Source organism: Aulonocara stuartgranti, assembly GCF_965226115.1.
Source record: "Aulonocara stuartgranti genome assembly, chromosome: 3".
Lineage (NCBI taxonomy): Eukaryota > Metazoa > Chordata > Actinopteri > Cichliformes > Cichlidae > Aulonocara > Aulonocara stuartgranti.
Window position 1 is genome coordinate 5,065,121 of NC_138941.1, and position 6,874 is coordinate 5,071,994.

Below are 6,874 nucleotides of genomic sequence, written 5' to 3' on the forward strand. Positions count from 1 at the left end.
GAGCTTCCACAGATACACTGACGTCAGCATCCAGAGTCCTCCTGCTGCTCCCCCCTCAGAGCCCCGTGATCAGCACCAACACATTCAGTTAGATGACAGAGTCCAGCTGCAGCTAGAATCAGCTCCCCTCTGTGAACAACAGCACAGCGTCAGTGTTTCACACTCAGTGAAAGGAGGAAACAGCAGAAGAACACCATGTGTGCTACGTTTCCCAGGACACACTACAAACTGCACAAATACAGAGCAGCACGTGGAAGGACCTGGAGCTGCATTTACAGAGCTGCAGACAGCGTGATGTCCTGTATGGACAGGTGGAAGGAAGCAAGTCCTCAGCTGGAACACTCGTGTTTGTCCACAGACAGGAAACACAGCAGGAAACTTCCTCACAGAAGTGCAGCTCATGGATAACACACTTCCTGTCAGTCAGAATGAGGCTGCAGCCAAACACAGAAAGGTGTTTTTGTCCAGATGAGCCCAGAGAAGAAACACGAGTGTTCACAGACATCAGAAGCTCAGAGAGGTGAAACATGAGGTTGGAGTCCTCGTCAGCATCCAGAAGAGCTGCTGTGAAACCCTGAGTACTCATGACAGACTCTGATGGCACAAACACATCATGATTCAAACAGAAAGACAAACATGGAGCTCCTGATCCTCCTGCATGAGAACAAGCTGACATGAGCGCTGTGTCTGAGAGTGTCTCCCTGTCACAGTGACAATAACACAGCTGCTGCTCACAGTCATTAAACTGACCTGAGGTCAGCTGTGCTCCTTACATATGAACCATGTGACCTCACATCAGTGCTGTGGATGACTGTAGTCATAGAAGAGTAGAGCTGTAGCAGGTGGTGTGAGGAGGAGGTGGTGTATTCTAGTTAACGCAGTACTGAAACACTCCAGCAGAGGGCGCTGTTAAGTCCTTATTGTAACACAGTTACTGTGTGCAGTTAGACTTCATACATAATCTGCACTTATTTCCATCAGACATGCTGTCAGGAAATGATTGGTTTCTATTGATTCTACTTCCTGTTGACTCGTTTGATGACAGTGAAACAATCACAGCTGATTGTGTGATGATGTAAACTGTCACTGTTACATTCAGTGTGTGTGACATAATGTTAGTGCAGGCTGATAACAGCCTGGTTCTGTTAGAAACACATGAACGTGTCCATAGATCAGTGTGTGTTTAACATGAGAGCTTCAGCCCTGCTGATGTGTTAAATAAAGACATGCAGGAAAACTGATGAGACTCTGAAATAACTCTTTATATTTATAATGTAACTCTGCATCAAAAGAACAACAAAGGATCCCAGACAGGTTTCTGTGAACAAAGACCATTCTGATGTTTCTGTGTTTCTAACACTTTGACATTATTAGTAAACAGACTGCAGTGAGCAGCATTTATAAAGAGCTTCTATATAAAGATATGACAGCTGTTTGACAAGTTTATCACTCTGTGTTTGGACCTGATCAGTCCAGCTGTTTACTTGAAACATGTTCATTTACCTGTTCTGTTATATTCATGTTCTTGTCTCTGTTGAAAACACATTTTAATGTCCCTCAGATTTTTCTCCCAGATGAATAAATATAAAAATGACACAAACTGACTGCAGCTACTTTTTGTCCTTTCTGTCAAAAACCTTCATGTGACTCATGAGAGACACGTTTCAGCTGTTTGTGACAGATCAGAGGCCAACAAGTCATTTATAACACTTTCCATCATTGTTTAAAGTTCTCAGTGTTTCTGTGTTGCTGCGTATAGGATCTCCCAGCATCATCACTGTGCTGTCCAATCATTGTGTGCGAGGTTACCCTTATAGTGCGATGTGTGTTTGCACAAAGAGAAGCATGTGTGTCAAATATAAATAAGCACAGAACAGAAACAGCTGCTCGTTTCTTCTGTTTAGAGTCAAGTTAGTGTTTTGTGTCTTTGTTTGAGGCCTGATGTCGAGCAGAGGTGTGTGTAACTGCACTGCTCTGTTATATGTGTGAAGTGTGTGCTTCTCTTCAGCATCATCTTTGTCACTGCTGATTCCTTTGTGTCATCATGTGTTGAGAAGAGAGAACAGTTATAACGGAGGAGCAAAAGGAAGCCCTGAAATCTGCATCAACAAGGAAGTGTTGGCTCACCAGTGATCCCAGCAGAGCCACTGGTTTGGCTCCAGTTGTTCTAGATTCAATGATGTTGTTGCTACAGATACATGTCAGCATCTTTATTGAATTTAATATGAAGCAGAAATGGTGTCACTAGGAGAAGAAGAGGAGAACAAGTCCGGCGAGGAGGCAGCAGCTCTTAAAGATGAAACAGCAGCTCAGCCCTGAGCTCAGAGAGCTGCACATGAAAAAGCTCCTCAAGCAGATCCTGTCAGAGGTTTGTCATCAACAGGAGGAACTGTTCACATCATAGGATGAAGATGCTGTCAGCTGGATGAAGAAGGTTATTTAATGCAAACGTTCACACTGAAGTCAAATTGTTGTCGTGTTGAACAGATTCATGTACTGATCGTCTCCAGAATGTTAGAAGAGCTTCAATGAATCATTAGAAACAACTTACAGCTGCACAGCTGTGTCAAACACATCTGTGTGTCATTGTGGGATTGTTGTGTTTCTACATGTGACACACGTCTAAAACATGCACACAATCTGAACACAAACAGGGACTCATGTGTTCCCACAGCCAGATGCTGAGAGCCATTTCCTTGTAGTCCTGTGTCTACATACATGAACCATTAGATGTTATTGGAATGATTGTCAGCTCTGATAGTTTCATGTGTGTTTAGCTGGACGCTGTTTGATCCTCGACATGTTTAAAGGTGTCCAGTCCTGAGACACTGGGGCTGGAAACAGCTGTGATGTCATTGGACTGTCACACAGACAGAAGTGCATGAAGTGAGCAGCCGAGGAGCCGCTGATGTTTTGGATTCAACAGCATTTGAAAGGTCGACACAGACACATTTGCACACAGAAAGCTGAATCTGTCATATGCCACAGTGAACTCACTGTTCAGTGTTTTTCAGGAAGCTTCTTAACTGCCTCTGCTGCCAAACAAGCAGCTGATGTCCTTGAGAAGAAGCTGAAGAAGTCTTCAACAACAAATACAGGATACCAAAATACCAAAAAGTTCTACTTTGGTTTCATCTGACCACATGACATTCTCCCAATCCTCTGCTGTATCATCCATGTGCTCTCTGGCAAACTTCAGACGGGCCTGGACATGCACTGGCTTCAGCAGCGGAACACGTCTGGCACTGCGGGATTTGATTCCCTGCCGTTGTAGTGTGTTACTGATGGTGACCTTTGTTACTTTGGTCCCAGCTCTCTGCAGGTCATTCACCAGGTCCCCCCGTGTGGTTCTGGGATCTTTGCTCACCGTTCTCATGATCATTTTGACCCCACGGGATGAGATCTTGCGTGGAGCCCCAGATCGAGGGAGATTATCAGTGGTCTTGTATGTCTTCCATTTTCTGATGATTGCTCCCACAGTTGATTTTTTCACACCAAGCTGCTTGCCTATTGTAGATTCACTCTTCCCAGTCTGGTGCAGGTCTACAATACTTTTCCTGGTGTCCTTCGAGAGCTCTTTGGTCTTGGCCATGGCGGAGTTTGGAGTCTGACTGTTTGAGGCTGTGGACAGGTGTCTTTTATACAGATGATGAGTTCAAACAGGTGCCATTCATACAGGTAACGAGTGGGGGACAGAAAAGCTTCTTACAGAAGACGTTACAGGTCTGTGAGAGCCAGAGATTTTCCATGTTTGAGGTGACCAAATACTTATTTTCCACCCTGATTTACGAATAAATTCTTTACAAAGCCTACCATGTGAATTCATGGATTTTTTTTTTCACATTCTGTCTCTCACAGTTGAAGTGTACCTCTGGTGCAAATTACTGACCTCTGTCATCATTTTAAGTGGGGGAACTTGCACAATCGGTGGCTGACTAAATATTTTTTTGCCCCACTGTGTATATATATATACACAGTGGGGCAATATATATATATATATATATATATATATATAATTTTTTTTTTTTTTTTTTTTTTTTTTTTTACATACATAGTTTTTTGTTGCCTTATGGTTCCAAGCGCTGTCACCAATCTTTGCATTTTGTTATTATCTCATGACACTTGTTTAATCAGCTACCATCTCTCCTGTGGACTTTTTAATGTCTACAGTCTCGGACCAACACAGCCCTGCCCTTCCCATATTAGATTCTTGATGAATGTGTGTTGTTGTTATTCAGCCTGGTTCAATGTGCCCCTTTTTAACTTTGAGCACCCGCCCCTTTAAACCTCTCTGCACAGCCCTGCACTGAACTCACTATCTTCTCCCTCTAACAGCCTCCACATGTTCTCACTGTAATTTCCCCTCATGAATGAATTTATGCTGCACTAATGTGAATGTTTGCAGGGAAATCAAACGCATTTCACACGCAGTACTCGAGCTGACTTACCTTTGTTTGAATGACGACTTGTACGCGCTGACTCCACAGATAAGGTACGAAAATATATCAGGCTACGTCTTCAGGGTTTCTACTCCACGGCCGTATTTCATACGGGTCCACATTTCCACTGCACGCTATTTTCTGCAAGTACCGCCGCTTCGCCTCTGGACGCAATCGGTCTCTATACAGTCCGTTCTCTTTTGAGCTGCTTTTAAGCATCTTGTAATCGTCGTTCCAACACAGTGTGTTTGTTTTGATTCGTAGACCTCGAAAATGGTGCCGCGCTCCCACAATGCATTGCGGCGTGACGTCAACTCCAAAGCCCTATAGAACATGTTCTTTTTCATTGTCAAAATTATCAGGAATAAAGAAGAAAACTGATTCAAAACCTGTGGAACCTGCCAAAAAAAAACAAGTTTTACTGCAAAGGATTTCTAGATGTGAAGGTTTTGTGGCTTTTTTCAGTTTCTAAAACAAACTCATTTGTACAGAAGGATATGAGGATGTATATGTCCGGTGGTGGGTTTTTTTCTTCTTGATTTAATGTATTCATTTATCTCTTCACTTAATCTTTCTTTATGTTTTTTTTTTTTTTGATTTGGCATGAGCGATTTCCGGTCCTCACTCCAAGCCAGTTGGTGGCGGTAATGCACCACATGTTCTATCACAGCTGCGTCCGAGAGGACAGGAAACGTCTGTATGCGTCTGCAAACCAGGTAACTACACTCAGCTGAGCCTCTCTGCTAGTCGTTATTAGTTGGAGGGTTTTGCGTCACTTTCTCTCGGCTTGATAAAGGGCTGTATAGAAATCTCTGGTACGTAACACGTAACGTCATTTTTAGGGAGCGTCGCAGAGAAGTGAGGCTGTTTCTTTGTTTTTGTCGAGTTTTGATTGAAGACATGTTTCCAGTCCGTTTTTTACTCGTTTGTTTTTTCATTAATAACTTTACATTATCACAGAGAACAAGAAGGCGCTTTGTTTGTCACATTCACCTTAGTTTCGTTTTTAAACTCAACACTATCATATAGTGTTTAGGCTTAGAATAAATATACTGAGTGGCAAGCAAATAACAGATAAAGACCATTATATTTCCGGTTAGTTGCTACAGACAACATTAATTCTATTTTAACAGCAAAGATTTTTTAAATGTATGTTTTGTTTGTTTTTGAAAGTCACAAACTTGTTTAAGTAGATTTCATCTCAAGTTGGATTTTCCATAACCGTTTTAACAATGACATATTTTTCTAGGTGATAAATGGCTGAGATGGCTGCAGCTGTACGTGTGAGGTACCTACATGTTTCAAGATGAATTTGCAGAGATGTCATGTTTGGTGCTTACAGACATCACACTGCATTTTGTGATTTCGTAGCTATTGTTGTGATATTTCGGAGCTTCCCATGATCACCGTGACAGTCATTCATTTTAACATAACCTTTCTATTCCTTTCAGGGATCCTCATTTTTTTGGTAAGGAAGATCAGCAGCTGTGTCGACAGGCAACAGGTAACGGCATGCTTTTCTGTTAGTACTGTAGACCTTGGTCTGGTGCTCTTTTTTTAGTTTAACACAGTATTTTCATTTGCCGAAGTGTAAAAAGCTTGTTCCAGGAGAAACAAACTTTAGTGAGTTCTGCAAAATGATTCCCACCATTGCACACTCTGTCAGCCTCCAGTGTGCCCTTTTTTTGTCCTTTAACTGAAGAAAGTCGGTAGTCAGAACATATGAGATAAGTGAGATCCTCATTTTGCCTGCTTATTTCAAGATACAACATTTTCACAAACTGCTGTAGGATAACCTTGCTATTTGTCTTTTCCAACACTTCTACATTCATCCATATTTCCTTGTCTGCTTCTTTCCAGGTGAAAAGTACCTGAAATGGGTGAAAGATTTTGTTTCCAAAAACAAAAGCATGTGCGTTCACCTGAAGAAGCCAAGTGGTGCTGACCTGTGGATAGAAGAGCTTGAGAACACCAAATACAACGGGGATGATGATGAAGTTAACGCCTGGGGAAAATTCTACCTTCCCGAGATTGTAAAAATGCAGGTTATTGGTGTGGTAAAGGGCACCTCATGTCCATGTGACGAGCTTGTGCTGATGACGCGTGAGGACAAAAAGCTGTACGGCTATGACGGAGAGGAGCTGCATCTGCTGGCTTCCAGTTTCCTGGAACTATGTGACAAAACGATAGAGTATCCAGCATCCAAGCGCTACTACAATGGAGAGGCCTTCAAAGATATGGTGAGAAGTTAGACTGCTAAGAATAAGACTGGGGATGCCTAGTGTTAGAGATCAATCACCTGAGCTTTTCTTTGTATTGTTGTGTGTTCTGTTTAGACTGAGGAGGACTGGAAAAAAGTTAAGATGAGTGATGTGGGGAGGAAACTGCAGGAAGAACATAAAAAGCTGGTAAATGAAACCCAGTCAGCGTTCGTC